General features: G+C 41.5%; 1 protein-coding gene across 3 annotated transcripts in view; it reads left to right on the top strand.

The window, feature by feature from the left end:
• The window catches only part of LOC109432921 (uncharacterized), a 527,049-nt gene that overhangs the window by 389,886 nt on the left and 117,121 nt on the right, over positions 1 to 20,042 (top strand). The gene's annotated exons all lie outside the window — the stretch shown is intronic.

Raw genomic sequence — 20,042 nt, 5'->3', positions numbered from 1 at the left:
GAATATGATTTCAAGATTTATCATTGCAAATTTTGAAAATGTATTGGAACGTTGACGTTTGTAATGGCGAATGTAGAGTTGTGGGCTCCAATCTCATGAGAATATGATTTTTTTTCACAAGTTCATCTCTCAGTTTCAATTGAAATCATTCTGTGTCTTCTAATCGTTAGTTGTTAGTATGTTTCAGGTATACCAACAACATAAGTTAAGATCAACATCGAACTCAGGGTTACAACTAAACAATTTGACAGACAATTTCCTATCTATGAATAATAACTTTTTTTAGTTTAGTTTTATTTTTATTTTTTTTTTTTTATATTTTTTGTTTTGTTTTTCTTTTTATTTATTACTACCATTGCTTCCAAATTCTCTTTTTCCCTTGTTTGTGTTTTTTTATTCAACATTTTGTCCATTCGATCTTTTGTCATAGATTGATTTCCACATTCATGAATTATTTACAGACTTTTATTACAGTTTTTTCCTAGCATCATCTAAATCACTGGAAAACCATTCGAGTTTCCTTTGTAAATATTAAATAACCACAAATCAGGTTTGCATAAAAGCTAAAAACAAACGAAAATGCTTTAGAAAAACATCAACTACCGAAAGTTTGGGTAAATGTTTCAATAAAATCCTGTGGGTTTTCGGCGGAAGAATTTCTCCTCAATCGTTGATCATATTGTTTTTCCTAATATAATGTCAGGTTTTCTCAAGAAGCATTTCCAGCTCCATGCACAAATCGTCTAGATGCTACCTTTTTTAGTTCAAATGAAACTTTGCTCGTATACTTTGCAAAAATGTGTGAAGGCTGACTACCAGCCTCAAAATTTAACCATCCATCAAAAATTATTTTTTTCAAGGACAAGATATTTGTAGTACACAGCTCAACTTTTATCGAGCACAAGTCTAGAGAACCATCAAACGGATCTGGCTGAAAATGTAACTCAATGTTAACTGTGCGGAAATAGGCATTAAGTTACATTTTCAGTTAGTTACGTTTGATGGTTCTCTAGATTTGTGCTCGAGAAAATAGGAGCTATGTACTCCAAATACCTTGTCACTAGAAAAATACTATTCGATGTATGCATACGTATGGCTAAATTTGGAAGCTGGTAGTCAGCGTTCACAAATACCTTGTCCATAACTGCAGTTAAAATATGTGCAAGCACAATTTTCTCCAGGAATTGAACTAAACATTTGAGAAAACATTTCAGAAATTCACGGGAAACTTACGAGAAATTCTTCAGGAGAATGTTCTTCAAATTGTCTGGAAATTCCGCTTTCCAAGAGTTTGTTTTGTTTTTTTTTGCAGAAATTTATCTGGAAATTTGAATTACTTCATGAGTTTCTCAGGACTTCTGGAAATTCGCTCAATAATTTCTCTGTTACTACCTTCAGATTTTTTTTAGAAATCTCTCCACTAATATCTCAGAAACTTCTTCCAGTAATTTCTCTCAAAATTCCTCCAGAAATGTTGCGTGATACTTCAGTTCAGAAGCTTCTCCAGACATTGCTTGAGGAATTCATCATCCTCCAAAAGTTTCTTAGGAAATCTGTTCAAGCATTTCCCAGAAAACTGCTACACAATTTCCTCTGAGAGTTCATACAGGAATTTCACTTAAAATGTATCCAGGAATTAACTTCAAAAATTTCAAGCTTTTTGTGAAATATTTCAAGAATTTCCCCAAAAACTTGTTCATGGATATCTCCAAACATTTACCCATACATTTTTCTAAGAAATCTCTTCGGAAATTCATCCAAGAAGCTTCCGACATTTTTTTTAGAAATTGTTCCAGAAGTTATTCCATAAATAAATCTGGAAATTCATCCAAGAATTTTTCTCAAAATTCGTCTAAGAATGTCTCTAGAAATTCCTCCCGAAATCTGTTTGAGAATCTCTCAAAAATCTTTAGAAATTCTTCAAGGGAATTACACTATTTATTCATCAAGACATTACTCTTGAATGGGGTCTCCAGTAAGCCTAGTGGATCGCCAATCCGGAGACGGCGGGTTCAATTCCAGTCGGGAAAACTTTCTCGATTTCCTGGGTAGTGTATCATTTAACTTGCCTCATAATATACAAATCCATGCAATGGCAGGCAAAGAAGCCCTTCTATTAATAACTGTCGGAGTGCTCGAAGAACACAAAGTTCAAGCGAGGCAGGCCATATCCCAGTGGGGATGTAGAGCCACAAAGAAGAAGAAGAACATTTCTCTTGAAATTTATTCAGGAATCACTCTGAGAATAGCTCCGGAAATTTCTCTGGGAATTTATTTAGAATATTATCCTTCCAGAAATTTTACCAAAATTTCTTGCTGGAATTTCTTAAGAATTTCCTCCACGAATTTATCTGAAACTTTTTCCAGTGTTTTCTCCGAACATTTCACCAGTTTTATCTCTGAAAATTCTTCAAGAAATTTCTCAAATATTCCCTCATGAGTGTTTGTGTGCATTCCTCCATGTAAGTTTCTGGAAATTTCTCCAGAAGCTTTTCTGAAATTTCTTACAGGAATTTCTAAACTCCTTTTTGAATGTATCTGAAAATTTCTCCAGGCATTCCTCTGGAAGTTCCTCCAGGTATTTGTCGAGAACTTACTTCATAAATGTCTATAGAAATTCCTTTCGGAGTTTCCATGGCAAACCTTCCCGGAATTCGTCAGGGAAAATCTCCTGCATTCTTATTGAAAGTCCCTCCAGTGATTTATTAGGAAAATTTCTCTATTAATTTCCCTGACAATTCTTCCAGAAGTTTCTCTTTGAGTTCGTTCGTGAATTTCGCCGGATTTTTGTTCAAAAATTCCTCTGACTATTTCTTCACGAATTCTCTGGTAACTGTATCTAGAGCAGGGCTTCCCAACCTTTTTGAGGTGGCGACCCCCTTTGAGAATTGTCAAATCATCTGCCGCCCAAAGATTTTTTTTAAGCAAAAATATGAATAAAATTACAGTGAGGTATAGTGACGCAGCCAGAAATTTACTGCGGGAGGGATTTTTGACGATCAAAGATACTTTTTTCAATTGATACTCACGCTTCGTAAACCATGTACATTCAATTTAAGTCATACCTTAAGAAAAGCGGCGCAGCCGAAAAAAATTTCTTCTGAAAGCGTTTTATACTGAAAATTTGTTCTTCAAATTGTGGCTCTTGGGGGGTTGGTAGTGGTTATCCCTAAAAGGGTTCAACGAATGTCTCGCTAAATTCCTGTTTTCCAAACCACTCCTAGTGATAAGCAAAATTCGTTATTCTCCTAGGAATTTATTCTGAAATATCCACAATGACAGTTTTACAAACAATTGAATTCATGATTTTTTTAAGAAGGTGAATTGTATCAAAAGTTGAATATTCTACCATAAATTTGATCTGAAAAAAAAAATCAGCTTATGAATATAAAATAACATTTTCTTATCAAGTCAGGAAAATAACTTTCCTCCTTTTACAATTTCAGTAAAAATAAATCTTAAATATTAATTAAAATGAAATCAAATCGATTAAAAACTTCTCAATCGGTTTTTAGATTTCCGAGTTCCAAAATAAAAACATTTTACAATATTTGTTTCCATACATGAACCAACTTTGAAATTATGTCATCTTCATGAATGAAGAAACATCTGGACATATTCCTTAAAACTACTGGAAAAAATTCTGCCTTTGCAGTATTTTCTCCTCCTTCATCGCCCACTTCGGAAATCACTGGTTTGTATCAATCTCTCATTTTTCATTACAAGATTTAAAATTGCACAAATAAATAAAAATTTACCATGTTTTTTGGTAACATCACGGCCCCCCTAGATTGGCTCCACGGCACCCCAGGGGGCCGCGGACCACCGGTTGGGAGCCCGTGATCCAGAGTATCCTTAAAATTTGTTACAGGATTTTCTATGGAAATGAATTTCTTTGAAAATTTTGCCGGATTTTTGCAAAATTTTCGTAAAACTTTTCCAAAAAATTCTCTGGAATGTCTTCCAGGAATTCCTTTAAAATTCATCCAGGATTGTTGTGGAAATTTCTCCTGAAATTTCTGTGAGAATTATAAAAAAAAGACGCGGACACCGTCTTCAGCCAGAGGCTGCACAGACTGAATGAAACTTAAACACTAGACAAGGATAACATTTCCCTAGAAATTCATAATTTATCGCGAAATATGACTATGAAATTCATTTAGAAAGTTGTCTGAAATTTGCTCCGGGAATTTATCTGGAAATTCATCTACAAATTTCTCCTAGAGCAATTTTATTACAACTCCTACAGGAATTTCTCTAGGAAGCTTCCTCCTGGATATTTCTCTACGAATTTCCCAGTGATTTCCCCCGGGAGCTTTTCTAGAAATTCTCTCTGGAGTTTTCCTGGATACTCTTCCAAGATTACCTTTATTAATTTCTTTTGGCATTTTTTGGAAAATTTATCCAAGCATTTTACCAACCATTGTGCCAGTAACTTGTCTGATATTTTCCAGTAATTAATCCTGAAATTCTTCCATAAATTTTTGTATGAATTTCTACAGAAATATCTCTGGAAGATTGTTGAGAGATTTCATTGACAATTTCTCCAGAAATTTCTATGGAAATTAGTCCGTGAGTTTCTCTGTTCAGTTTATCGAGAATTTCTCTTGGAATTCCTATTGAAGTTTCTCTGAAAATTCCTCCAAGATTTTTTCTTGAAATTAAACGACTTTTATTTGAAAATTCATTTAAGAAAGTTGAAAGTCATCTGAATATTTCTCTACAAATTGCTCCAGGAATTTTCTGAAATATAAGAATATGACAAATACCTCCTTCGATAAGAAAGGAATCTCTCTTATTGCTTATGCTTCCAGGAGTTTATAAAGAAATTATTTTTTGATCACCTCTAGAAGTTCCACCTTGATTTTTTCTGAAAATTATCTAGAAGTTTTAAAAGAAATTCTTCCAGGAATTTATCTAGAAAGTCTATTAGAAATTCTTCTGAAAATTCATCCAGGATTAATTGTTCTGAAAAGTCTTTCAGTATTTTCTTGGAAATTTTCGCAGTTATTCATCTGACAACTTTTACAAGAATTTCTCACAAAATTCATCCGCTGAGTTTCACTGGTTTCTCTGAAAATTTCTTCAGGAATTCATCTTCAAGGATTTTTTTGAGAAACTTGAGTGATTTCTCTGTAATTTTTTACCAGAAGTTATTTTCAAATTCACCCGGGAACTTCTCTGGAAATTTGTTCAGGTATTTCTCTGCCAATTTCTTCCCTGCAAATTTGTCCGTTCTAGTTAATTTAGAGCAATATGACCCTGAAAACAAGTTAGCCTAGTGGTAAGGCTTTGAATCACCAATTCAAAGACGGTGGGTTCGATTCCCGTTCCGGTCGGGAAAGTTTTCTCGACTGCCCTGGGCATAGTGTATCATTGTAACTGTGGAAGTGCTCAAAGAACACTAAGTTGAAGAGAGGCAGGCCAAGTTCCAGCTGCAACGTTGAACCTGAAAGAAGAAGAAGATGAAGACCCTGAAATCTGATATTTCGTCCGGAAATTTCTCTGGAAGTTCTTCTCTAACTTTCTCATACAGCAATTTTTGATAACTCCTACACAAATGACTCAAGGGAGATTTCTCCAGGAACTTCATAGGGAATTTCCCGGGAATTTTCCTAGAAATTGCTCCTCTTGTCCTATTTGTTTTTTTTTTTCTAAAATTCCTTCAGAAAACTCCGTGTAAATTCCTCCTCTCATATCTCTGGTAATTGATTGAGGGATTTCTTATGAAACTTCTCTAGAAAATTATCTGGAATTGGACCGTGAGCTTTTCTGTTTATTCATCCAAGAATTTCTCTTCGAACCTCAGTTGGAGTTTCACTAAAAAATACATTTATTTTTATTACCTTAGCCATTTATCTGGATTTTTTCAACATTTCCTCTTAAAAGACGCATATGAAGTTGTTTGCAGCCTATTCTTCCAAGCGTTTAGATCCCTTCAAATATGTTATTAGAATTCCAGAAATTCTTCTGGGTTTTTTTCGGAAAATTCTTCTGGAAATTCTTCTTGGATTTTTTTTCTGGAAAGTCCTCCGTATTTATTTTCTTCGGAAATTTCTCCTTCGGCAACTTTTTCAAGAAGTTCTTCTCAAATTCATCCGTGAAGTTCACTGGTCATATGTTTACGATTTTTTTTGGAAATTTCTTCAGGAATTTCTCAGAATATTTCCCTAGTATGTTTCGGGAAACTGTAGCAGTTTTTCAGGATATTTTCTCCAGATTTTTTTTCTAATTCATCCGAGAATTGCTCTGGAAATTTATTATTTTTTCCGCAAATTTCTTGTCTCTTATTTTCTTCAACTATTTCTTTGGAAATTCGTCAGAGAATTTCTTAGCTTATTCATCCAAGAAATACTCTTGAAATTCTTTCAGGAGTTTCTCAGAAAATTCATCCAGGAATTTCTCTGAAATTTTCAGATATTCAACTGGAAATTCCTCCAAGAATTCCTCTCGATTTTTTTTCTGGAAATTTTTTTCAGGATTTTGTCAGAAGTAGCTCCTTAAAATAATATAAGAATTTGTTTTGACATTCCTCTTGAATTTTCTATGAATTTTACAGATATTTTATCGGAAAATCAATTTTGTAATCTCTGGGTAAACTCCTCCAGTGCTTTCTTTACATATTTAACCAAATATATGGTATTTATTTTTCCTAAATTTTACCAGAAATGAAAAAAAAATAAAATATTGCTTATTATTGGAATATTTCTGCATGCATTTCTCCAGAAACTATTCCAGGTATGTCGCTGACAGCTTTGACTTTTTCGCTGGTAGTTCCTAATCCTAATAGATATATATCATTAGTACTTTTTTCAATCATTCCTTAGGAAATAAATGGGAATCATATTTTATTTTAATTTTTCTCTTGTTATTGTTTAGGAAACTTTTCTTCAAATTTTCTTTGGTAATGTTAGTTTTATTAATATTATCATGTTTTTGGTAATATATTCACAGAAATAAGTTTAAGAAATCGGCCTGCAACCTTTTCGGAAAATGTCATGGAACTCTTCCTTATTTTTTTAAGTTTCTTGAAAAAAAAAACAGTTTTAATGTTACCTAAGCATATGCTTTGAAAAAGAATGACATTTTTTCAATAAATCATGTAAGATACCTTTTGAAGTCTTAAGAAAGTACTTCAAAACACCTGGGTAACTCTTGCTGACACCGGCCCACTATTTTCACCTTGTATTCAAAAATGTTTAAGGTGCCGATTTTCTGAAAGTCCTCACTAAAAAAGTAAGAAAAATGCATTTGGTTACTGAAATTGATGGACCCCCCCCCCCCCCCCCCCCTTCGTTTCTCCAAAAACCACTTCAAAACAAGTTGTTGTTGAAAGAGCAAAGATAGAGCTACTATTTACAATAATAAAAAGTTAGGTCGGCCATATTGATTTTGGCAGATAACTTTTGAAAGAAGAAAAAAACATGTCTAATTTTTTGATATGTTATGTATAAATGTCTCAGCTTTCAATTTATGCAAAACATTTGAAAATCGCTGGTTGCCATCATGATGAAAAAAATGTTTTGGTATAAAAATCCAAGATGGCGGCCAAAATAAACATGGCCGACCCAACTTTTTATTCTTGTAAAGAGTAGCTCTATCTTTCCTCTTATCAACAACAAATTTTGAGGCAGTTTTTGGAGAAACGTTCGAGTTTTAACGGTATAAATGAGCCACCATTTGACCAAAATCGAAGGGTCTGCAAAAATTGTGGTGGCTCTAACTAATGGGCGGGTCCATCAATTTGAGTAACCAAATGCATTTTTCTTACTTTTTTAGCGAGGACTTTCAAAAAAAAAACGGCACTTTAAACATTTTTGAAGACAAGGTGTAAATAGTGGGCCGGTCTCAGCATGAGTTACACACCTACCAAATCTAATGAAAATTCTTTAAAACGTTTAGTTTTCATCGTAGAGAAATCATTTAATAAACATTCACAACACATGTATATGTGCATGGTGAAATATCTCATTAGCTCCGCGGTCTCGAGAGGAGTATCACTTCCAACGTAGCCTTGAAACTGAAGATCTTTACTTCAGAGAGTTTCTCGATCACTTCGATGATGCATATACTTTTACTTTCATATTGAGGTTTCACTGGCATTATGCAGCATCAATTTAACGTTTGAATGTAAAATTCATGTGTCCACTGCCCCGTAAACTGAAATAAACTCTTTTTACAATAGGCACAAGTGTTCACTCAGATACAGTGATGCTCCACATACGTCTCTAAAGTTCTGAGTTTATCATAGCCTACAGACTAAGTAAACCTCCCGTTGTACATGTTCCCCGTTCCTCTCTGGAGCCACCATGCGATATAATTTCTTTAATATTACGCACCCACCTAGTATAGAACGCCTACTTCTCAGCACATCAACTCTTCCTTTTCTTGACATACCAAACTGGGAAAAAGCCAGCTTGTCAGCTTAGATGAGCACTATGCTTCTATGTTTCTCTGGCAATTCATATGTTTTTGGAATTGCATTGAAAAACTTGCTACAGTATTTTTATTAAAAGCGATTTGATCGGAAATTCCTTCTAGAATGTTATCTTCGTGAATTCTTCCTGGATAATAATGTATAATATAATGCACAATTTGAGAATTTATTAACCTCACTGGCCATGTCCTTACTATAATCATGGAAATGAAGGAATGTTACATCACCCACCTTTTTAACCAAAAACCAAAAATAGCTCAGCATCTCCACAGTTGCCTCTGAAAGTCGCATTTGTAGGGAAGGTAGAATAAGTTTTGAAGTTGTGAATCTAGAAGTCCCTATTTACTAAGTTTCAATAGAATCGTGGCTAAAAAATGTACAGTTGCTCTCGGGAAGAATTGTTACCTAACAAACGTGGCTCGAATCCATTATAAGTCGAGCATGCAGCCTACTGCACCACATGTGGCCTCCTCGGCAATCCTTGGTGTCATGGTTATGTCTCAGAATTTTGAGAATGCTCGTATTGGGAAACACTGCCCAGCAACGAACGGAAGTTTATAATTTTGATGGAAACTGATCCTGATGAGGCTTGATATTTTCCGCTCAGGAATCAATCACAACGGTATCAATTTCCAGCTATTCGAATCACAGGCCGATAAGTGCCCGTTGATAGCGGTTAGTCCATGTCGTGAGGCTTTCAGTGAATCAATGGCTTACTTTTCGTTTGCCCACTCTTGTATACATTTCCGGCTGTTTGGGAGGGCTGTTGTTCGCTGGTTTCGCTCGAAATACACGTTGTGCTCGATGAGAAACACGAAAACAAGGTGAAAACCCGACCAGAGTTGTATAACAAGCTGAAACCAAAAAAATACCACTGCAAATAGGAATAACAGAATTTGATATTAGTTTGATATTTAACAAGTTTGACATGTTTTAAAGCCATCGTTGTTACAAAAATCAATATTACACAATATGTTATGGTTTTGTTATTCACATCTAGATAGAAACCAGGACAAAACTCAATCACTTCGTTGTCGTGGGCTATCGCATTGATTTATGAGCTTGAGATGCCAGATACCAATAGGGGCGGGTGGAAACAATTTCGCTGGAATTATGGTCGAAATATCAGACGTGGGAGGAGTGCTTTATTCAATCCGGGGTATTATACCGGGCTGCTTATAAAATGAGGTGAAGATCCTGACTTAAAGGCTTCTATCACATTACAGCGAATCAACTAAAGAAAAACCTTGATCTTGACGGCTCCAATTACAATGCACGTTGTTCTCGAAGTGGTGGGCGTCCGGAATGAACTACCAATAATTTCCAAGATGTACGCAAAATGTATTTGGAGAAACATACTAATCACTTATATTCTAGTTATGTTTGTTCTTCTTCTTATTGTAACGTTCCAACCGAAACAGTGTCTGCTTCTCATCCATTCATTATAGTCAATGATACAATGTTCACTTCTTTAGTTATTATCTAAGAGCTGTTTTTGGTAATTAAATATCTTTTACACTAGTACAGCAATTTTCGTATGGTAGGCACGATGGCACTCTATTTCCAAGGAAATCAAGTAAACTTTTATGTATTACGAAACGCTCATTGACCGACCAATAATGGAATTCAGATATCTTGAACAAGATATTGCTGAGTTGCAGCATATTCATCATCCTCTACTTGAGGGATGGTTAAATAAATTATGATTGATATAAATTGGTAAACCATTGCATCCTGAAAGTATGCTACCCCATCATCTCTCATGGTTCTTTGCAACTGTTGCATTCATCTTAGTTTCTGACATCCCACTGAGCATGTGTTCCCCAATGCAAGACTTTCCAAAGCTGAAGAACCTCTCGAAATCACATGACATACAATGACACAAGAGAACTGGTTCACATCACTTCTGGGTTTGTTGGTTTGTAGTTCGCACGTCGTCTTCAGCAGTACACACTTCCCGCTTATGTCCTCATGTACCATAGAAGAGCCGTTACCTCCTCCCGCATCATCCTTTTTCAGGAAATTATGTCGCTCATTGTCATCGCCACCACCATCACCACCACCAAGCACCAAGTGAGCATCAGTTGCTCTCAAGCTCAGCTCTAGTCAGCCCAGCAGCTGACTGACTGACACGAAGTGTGTCCTTATTTACTCTGGCCTGGTTTTGGGGCCTCCTCCTCGGTGCCTCTGCTGTCAAAAGTAGGGAAGAGACTTTTTTTCCATGACGACGACGGGTTCATCACAACTCATTGTTCCGGAAAAATGTCGGTTTTGTTTGAATGATCTTCGCGCGGTGGTGGCTCAATGTCGCATTACTCATTATTTCCTCTGGTAGCGGGGGAAAATGTAGGTCTCGGTTGTGTAAAAAACAGCAGGATGGCCGGATGGCTGGAGAAGAACAGTCGCGGTGTTACTGCTGCGCGAGTACAGGGTTGCTTTTAAATTTGCGATGCAGCTCGCTTGTGATTGTTGTGGTGGGGGAAAGAAACAATCAAGATGGATTCAGTTGGTGAAAAAAGTTGATGAGATTTTGAATGCTGAAGACATTTGTTTTTTAAATCCAACGGTTATACTTCATCGTAGACAAATAATTGAATACACATACATATGCATATACAGTTGGTCCAGGATATTTGCGTCAAAAAATTGCCCTGATTTTCTTGGGAAAAGAGTAAATTCGTGCCCGCAACTCGATGTACACATACAAAAAATCATTGGCAGAGAAAACTCTCAGTTATAACTATGGGATGCTGAGATGTAGGCATTGTCCCAGTTGAAACGTTACGCAAAGAAGAAGAATAAGTAGAAGAAAAAAATCTTTTGCTTATCTACGTCGTATAATATCTGTTAAGTTCCGCGATATCGAGTAGATGTACGTCTTTCACTCAATAACAAGTGATACCAACGTTGGCTTGGAACTTAAGATCTTTGCTTCAGGGACTTTTCTTTGATTACATATATGCTTTTACTTTCCGTTATAGGTTTCACTGACATTTTGCAGTATTAATCTTGCGCTTGAGTTTATATCGAAATTTTTGTTGTAATGTCATGTTTACACGTATTCCTTAAATTCTAATGAGCAACTCCTTTCACAAGAGGCACAAGTCTTCTTCAGATACCGCGACGCACTGAATATGTCTCGAAATGGTCGGGTTGGTCATGACCCGCTAGGGTGGGGCTAATTTCAAAAAATCTCTCCGATATATAATTTCCCAAGTGGAAAGTGATCTACTAGTCGAAATAAGTCAGCTGTACAAAAATGAGCGATTTCGGTTGATATTTAGGGGTGGCGCAAAGGGTTCAAGTGAAATTTTTGCTAGAACAAACTTCATTTCAAAATCATTTCAAATTTAATTTTCAAACTTATTTTTTCTTGACTAAATCGGCACCGGAAGGTAACCGAGCACCGGCACATACGAACTGCTCAAGCGGGGGAAGCCTAGGCGTGGCGGGGGACCAGCAGTGGGCTCTGCTGGTCCTCTTCAGAAATTCCACACATCCGGAAGCAACTCTGTTCAAGCGATATGGCACCGCTTCCAAAGTGTCCCAGCCCAGCTAGAAGTGCCTCGGGCACATCAGGAACGATGCCAGTAAGTTCCTGATTATGGTATACTGGTCCTGCTTAGTAATTGGTAAAAGAGATGGTACACGCTAAGGTAACTATGCACAAGTGAGCTGATGGCGACGGCATTCTATCCTCTTAGTAAGGTCGGGTGACACTGACTTGAAACGGCGGATAGGCTAATGTCGACGCTGTCTTCCGCCCCATAAAACCGTGGCATGGCCTTAAAGTACGTTCCTGATCTGTGCCCAGCTTAGACAACTATCTGGGTGGAAGTAGGTTCAGATGAACACTCCTGATTAGCGCTGATCCGGCTCTGAGCTCAGTCCCCATAAGGGCCTGCGCCAACCCTCGGGTGGCCTCCCTGCTTGCATAGATAACCACCAGGATCCTTGGCGACTACTTCATTTACAGTGAGGGATAGCGGTTCTAAGGGGGGCCCAACAGACATGACTTCGAAATTCAACAACTGTTACAACGTGGTCGAGTGTGGAGTAACTGAGGGAGCGGCATTGAACCCGTTCGCGCGTGGAGGCTTGGCTAGATCGCCACTCCGAGGGGCTGGTGCACCCACCAGCAAACCAGCGGCAGGAAGTTCAAGTGGAGCAAGTGGTGCACGAAGCGGTACAGCGCCGACGGAGGAAGCACAGATGACCGGTGCGGACCTCACGCCTGCGCTGAACCGCAACAGGAGCGGGCTACCAAAGATGTTGGTAGTTGCCGAACAGCTGGATGAGCTGATCGGCTACACGAGCGGGCGGACAACCATCAGCAAGGATCTGAAACAGGGCCTGCTGAAGCTCCGAAAATCACTGGCTCTGGCCAAGAAGGACTACGACCTCCTGGTGGAAGAGCGAAGTGCTGCTGATGCGAGCAGGGAAGAGCGGTCCACCCAAACGGACAACTTCCTCCTTGCTGAGCCTTCTGAACCTGCTGAGGAGACGCGGCCCAAGAAGCGTCCGGCAGAGTCGGGTGCAAAGCCGCAGAAAGAGAAGGTGAAGACTAGCGTAGGTAATCAGGCTGCTAAGCCGGTTGCGAAGCGCGCAAGGGGCAGGGAAACCAAGCCCCAGCAAGCCAACCAGAGGAAGAACGGAGGCCAACCGGACCAAGGGAAGGAGAACCCTTGGATTACGGTAGGAAAAAAGAAGAAGGTGAGAACTACGAAACCAGCCCACAAACGAGCGAGAAGTGACGCGCTGGTCTTCAAAACCGAGGCAGACACATACGCCGAGGTGCTGAAGGACATGCGAGGCGAGAATCTCTCACCGTTGGGCGCGGATGTAAAAAGCATCCGGCGCACCAGGACGGGAGAGATGATGCTAGTGCTGAAGAAGGAAGCAGCCAATAAAGGTACTTCCTACAAAGCACTAGCCCAAGAGGTACTTGGCGAAAAGGTGCAGGTAAGAGCCCTAACGATGGAGGCAACTCTCCAGTGTAAAAACCTGGACGAGATTACCGACGCAGAGGAGCTCGCAGCCGCACTCAAACAGCAGTGTGAGATAGATGTACCAAGTGCATCGATCCGCCTGCGTAAGGGTCCGGCTGGCACGCAGATTGCCGCGTTCAAACTCCCCGTAGGGGATGCGAATAAGGCGATTTCAGTCGGGAAGATCAAGGTCAGTGTGCCCGCTCAGCGTATACGAGCCGCCAGTGGCGTGCTTCAAGTGCTTTGAGCATGGGCATATGTCCTGGGCATGCAAAGGCCCAGACCGGAGTAAGCTCTGCAGGAAGTGTGGAGTAGAAGGCCATATCGCCAGGGAGTGCAACTCTGCACCAAAATGCCTGATTTGCACGGCGAACAAGGGCCACACGACGGGCGGGCCTAAATGTCCAGGCACGCGAGGAGGTCGAAGTTCCAAACGATAATGCAGGTTACACAACTAAACCTGAACCACTGTGAAGCTGCACAACAGTTGCTATGGCAGTCAGTCTCGGAGTCAAGTACAGACATCGCACTACTATCGGACCCATACCGCATCCCTCCCGATAATGGAAACTGGGTAGCGGATAAGGCCAAGCTAGCGGCGATCTGTACAACCGGTCGTTTTCCGGTCCAGGAAATAGTTTCCACGTCGCACGAGGGCTTCGCAATAGCGAAGATCAACGGGGTATACTACTGCAGTTGTTATGCCTCTCCCAGGTGGACGATAGACCAGTTCTCGTCTATGCTGGAATCGTTAACAAGCGCAATGGTGGGATTGAGTCCCGTGGTCATCGGTGGAGACTTCAACGCCTGGGCGATTGAGTGGGGTAGCCGCTTGACTAACGCGAGAGGTTGGGCCTTACTCGAAGCTATGGCTAGACTAAACGTGGATGTCGCGAACGTAGGCGACAAAAAAACCTTCAGTAGGAATGGTGCAGAGTCCATCATTGATGTGACCTTCTGGAGCCCGGGTCTAAACCCTAGCTCGGACTGGAGGGTCGACGATGGATACACGCATAGTGACCATCTGGCGATTCGATACAGAGTGGAACACGGAGGAAGACGGCCACAGCCGAAGGTCATCGACCGTCATCGGGGATGGCTGACCTCGCGATTCGATAAGCCGGCATTTGTGGAGCGATTGTTTATGGAGAGTAACACCGACGATCTATCCAGCGATGATCTTGTCGGAACCCTAAGCCGTGCATGTGACGCCGCTATGCCAAGGCGATCCCTACCCAGAAATAGACGCAAACCGGTATACTGGTGGTGTCCAGAAATCGCAGAACTCCGCGCATCCTGTTTAAGAGCTAGAAGGAGGATGCAAAGGGCTCGTACCGATGAGGATAGAATTGAACGAAGCGAGGCCTACAGGGCGGCACAACTGACACTGAATAAAGAGATTAAGACTCGTAAGCGGGCGTGCTTCGAAAATCTCTGCCAGGCAGCCAACACGACCCCATGGGGTGATGCCTACAAAGTAGTCATGGCCAAAACGAAGGGCGCGTCAGCACCCCCAGAACGCTCCCCAGAGATGCTGCAGAAGATCGTGGAAACGCTGTTCCCGCCCCACGATACAAGACCATGGGCCCCCGTTCCCTATAGCCAAACCGGCCATAGTGAGGTAGCCCCGGTGACGAACGACGAACTCATTGCAATAGCGAAGTCGCTTAAGTTGAACAAGGCTCCGGGTCCGGACGGTATCCCGACATTAGCCATCAAGACGGCCATCGAGGCTAAGCCTGACATGTTCAGAATGGCTATGCAGATGTGCCTAGACAGAGGCGAATTTCCGGAGAGGTGGAAAAGGCAAAGATTGGTTCTACTGCCCAAACCCGGGAAGCCACCTGGCGACCCGTCGGCATACAGACCTATCTGTCTGCTGGACACCGCCGGAAAACTGTTGGAACGGATCATTCTGTCGAGGCTGATGGTCTATACCGAGAAATCCGATGACTCTGGTCTCTCGGATAACCAGTTCGGCTTCCGGAAGGGTCGATCGACGGTGGACGCTATTAGGGCTGTAACCAAAACGGCCGAGATAGCGCTCCAAAAGAAGCGAACAGGAATCCGCTATTGCGCGGTCGTCACGCTGGACGTTAAGAATGCGTTCAACAGCGTCAGCTGGACCGCCATTGAGTGCGCAATACACCACCTAGGAGTCCCGGTTTGCCTATGCCGGATATTGAAGAGCTACTTCCAGAATAGAGTGCTAATCTATGACACCGAGGAAGGCGAGAGGAGCTACAAAATCACCGCAGGGGTACCGCAGGGGTCCATCTTGGGCCCGGTACTATGGAACGCGGCGTATGATGGCGTATTGAGGCTCAAACTTCCACCGGGCGTAAAGCTGGTCGGCTTCGCCGATGATATTACCCTCGTGGTATACGGCGAGTCGATAGAGGAAGTGAAACTGACAGCAACTCACGCAATTGGCATAGTGGAGGATTGGATGAGGTCGAGACATTTGGCACTCGCGCACCACAAAACGGAGGTGGTGGTGGTAAACAACCGCAAGTCTTTTTTTTTTTTTTTTTTCCTTCTAAACCATAGGGGGATAAATCTGCTCATCAGACACCCTAACAGGAAGGTTAGGGTAGTGTGGGGATGAGGCCGTCTTCTACAATGCCGGTAGAAGCCAGGACTACTCTCTCCTCGACCCACTAAAACACATTCCTATGGTCGCCAAACCCTACGTCTCTCCGGAACCACCAAGAAGGTTATGCTTCAGAGAGGGGCTAGTGCATATCGCACCCTCAAGGTTAGCTGCCGTAGCCTAGCAGCAACGAACATCGATGACTCGCTCTGGAGAGTCCATCACGGTAGCATGCTGGCGCTTAGCCAGTTTCCCGAGTGGTCCTCGCCAGCAACCGCAAGTCTGAACAGCAGGCAGTGGTCACCACAGGTGGATGCACGATCAACTCTAAGCGCTCACTGAAGCAATTGGGGGTCATGATCGACGATAAGCTGAAATTCGGAAGCCACGTAGAATATGCCTGCAAAAGGGCAAGCATGGCGATAATGGCATTGTCAAAGATAATGTCAAACAGCTCGGCAATAGTCTCGAGTAAGCGTAAGCTGCTCGCGGCAGTAGCGGTCTCCATACTACGGTATGGCGCCGCTGCATGGTCGAAGGCGCTAGTGGTTAACCGAAACGTGAAGCGACTTGAGAGTACCCACAGGCTGATGTGCCTTAGGGTGGTGAGCGCATACCGCACGGTCTCAAAGGACGCAGTATGTGTGCTAGCGGGCATGATGCCCATAGCTTTAGTGGTGGCAGAGGATGAAGAATGCTTCGAGCGACGTGGCATAAGAGGTGCGAGGCGTATCGCCAGAACCTCGTCTATGCTGAAGTGGCAGAGCGAATGGGATTCCTCCAGCAAGGGTAGATGAACACACAGGCTCATACCGAGCGTGTCCAAGTGGACGAGCAGGCCCCATGGCGAGGTGAATTTTCACTTGACTCAATTTCTGTCAGGCCATGGGTGCTTTAGGTGGTATCTGCACAGATTCGGACACGCAGGCTCCCCCGCATGTCCGGAGTGTGCAGACTGCGACGAGACCGCGGAGCATGTGCTCTTTGAATGTCCACGTTTCGTGGAGCAAAGGTCGAGTATGCAGGAGGTATGCGGTAGAGATATTACGCCTGACAACATTGTTGAAAGGATGTGTATGGGGGCGGACAAGTGGGACTCCGTTACTTCCACGGTTTCTCGAATCGTACTTGAACTACAGAGTAAATGGCGAGCCGAACAACAGCTAGTTGAGTTGGCCTCCCTTCCCCATCCAGGAGCTTGAGTTCAACGGGTGGTCTAAGTACTAGCCAGGACCCGAGCCTCCAGGGGAGAGTGATCAACTTAAGGCGGTAGCTGGTGGAACGCTTACTATTAGAGTGTACTCATGTACGGTCCCCCCCTTCTCGAAGTCATCCCTAACGGGCGTACCGCGAAGGTAAGGAAGAGAGAGAATGAGTTTTTAGTGGGTCGATCCCCACATCACCCGAGGAACCACCTCTTGGGTATCTGTTGCAGATTTTCTCATTCTATAAAAAAAAAAAGACTAAATCGGTGATTCTAGAACCTAATTGGGCCAAATTTGTGCTCAAAATTACGATATCTCTACTGGTTTCTGAGATATTTAAAAAAAATGTCGTTTTTCAGTATTTTTTGGGTTTAGTACCAAAATATGACATTTTTCGCAAATATCTCGGATATATCGCAATTTTGAGCACAAATTTGGCCCAATTGGGTTCTAGAATCACCGATTTAGTCTAGAAAAAATAAGTTTGAAAATTAAATTTGAAATGATTTTTGAAAGTTTGTTCTAGCAAAAATTTCACTTGAACTCTTTGCGCCACCCCTAAATATCAACCGAAATCGCTCATTTTTGTACAACTGACTTATTTCGACTAGTGGATCACTTTCCACTTGAGAAATCATATATCGGAGAGATTTTTTGAAATTAGCCCCACCTTAATGACCCGCCGACTAAGCAAATTTCCTGTTGGACATAGCCTACGTTCCTACTCAGAGCCACCATATGGTATAACTGCTAAAATAATGCCGTGCTCACCTACGTTTTAGCCGTCTTCTGCTCAGCACATCAATTCCTTTTTTTGCCAGCCACTTCACTGAACACATTTTTAATTCCTCTCCGGAGCCACCATACGCTATTATTCCTACAATATTACGTACTCACCTATACATAAGCCGCCTGTTGCTCAGCACATCACCTCCGCTGCAATTTCTACAGTATTTGGTTAACTGCTATCACAACAGTAACACGTTAGCCGTCCATGGTACACATCCTATTAGCAAAGTTTCAAACGCCTCGCCTAAAAAACGGCCTTTAATATTCGTAACTCGTGGGTGCAATACAGTTTTTTCGAATGACCAATCAGGATGGCATCCATTGCGAACTCACCCTTCAGAAATTCGAACTATGTAGCTCCCTGATAATCCTTTCACGCCCTTGGTCTAGAGGAAGAATCTGTTCACGATATTTACAAAAGCTATTTCTTCGATAACTTACTTCAATATTTCATGAGATTTTTTCATGGATGCTAACGCACTTTCGGACTTTAGCCATAAGAACCATGTAAACATCGCCCAAAGTGTTCGTATTGACACATTAACAGAGGTTTCCGAAGCATTTCTTCTTGTGGTTACTCCATTCGAGCTTTTATTATTGTATTTTACGTCAAGCGTATTGGTATGCTGAGCACTTGTTCGTAACGGTCATGCTTCATCATATAGACGGCCATATCTAGGATCCGTCTTGTGAATCATAGAAGCGTTGCATTAAAGGTTCAGAGAGCCTCCTGTTAGCAATCTTCTCGGTAACATGGGATCTTTCTGCTACGTTCACTTCGGAGTGTTCTACCGACATTTGATCAACTGTCGCAGTCTATCTATCGTGAGCCACCTGATATTTGCAATGAGTATGATTGTCCACTATCCTTCAGTTTGTGTTAGGGTAAATGGGTATAAAGCGCCCCAGCGGGGCAAAACGCCCCCTTCCATTTTCCAGCGATTTTAGTGCTTTTCGCATGCGTGATCGATTGCTAATACTAAACATCAAAGAAAAACTGCCATCAAGCTACTTCGTTTGTTGATTGAAACAGGAAAACAAAAAAAAAATATCAAAATGTCTTGAAACGACGGTTTTGACGTAATATTCTGCCTCTCGTAAGCTGACTTCAGTGCAAACGAAGCTAGTTTTCATCCCTTGTGCTATTTTGCAACTTTCACGAGGTTAAACAGTTGTTGAATGTCCCTCCTAGGATAAGCATGTGGTGGAATTACGCTCTGGGACGATTTTATCACGGGATTGGACGTTTTTCCCTTGATGGGGCGTATTGCCCCGGTTGTTTTGAAAAGGCAAAATTTAAAACGCTTTCGAAAAACGTTTTAAAACTTCCATAGCCGCCCCTCCAAAGATAAAGTTCGCATGCAACACTTCACTGACTTTAAGAATAAGGTTTTTCAGTGGGCAATAGGTGGAATAAGGAGCTAGTTTCGGAGATATTGCCGTTTCTGCTTAAGGTGGGGCATATTATACCTGTTAACCCTATTATCCATAATCAACTATGCACACTTTTTATGGAAGCATTTTTTGAGCCTAAATACATCTATTTTAAGTTATGCTTCGCTAGAGCTTCCAGCAGGACTAGGCGGCATCCTTAGTTGATATTGCGTTAGCTTCAGACCAGTAAGATCGTCAACCTGTCTGCCATAGCTGAGAATTCTTCAAATGACACCCTGATGGTCCGCCATCAGCACTCACATATCGTGACCACCTGGCTTTTGTTGGTAGGTCGACTTACTATAGTTACGTTGATTTCATACCGCTCTTTATAGGCGGTGCAAACATCTACTGTTTCAGTGATCTAGTCCAGGATAACATCCTTCCGCGATAAGAGCTTTCACTTCAATGCGATTGTAAAGCATTTAATGCTCCATTTAAACAGTAAAGACATCAATCCTATGCCTTTGATATTACCAATGTAGCATTATTGATTTCCAGAGTGTTTCAAGCTATTTCAGGGGGTTACCAGAGGTTTCAAACGGATTCACAGTCTTTCAGGTGAGTTTCAGGGGGGATTTTAAGGCGTTTGTAGG

The sequence above is a fragment of the Aedes albopictus genome, chromosome 1, assembly GCF_035046485.1.
Source record: "Aedes albopictus strain Foshan chromosome 1, AalbF5, whole genome shotgun sequence".
In the NCBI taxonomy this organism is placed as follows: Eukaryota; Metazoa; Arthropoda; class Insecta; order Diptera; family Culicidae; genus Aedes; species Aedes albopictus.
This window is presented reverse-complemented; position numbering and strand designations above follow the sequence as displayed.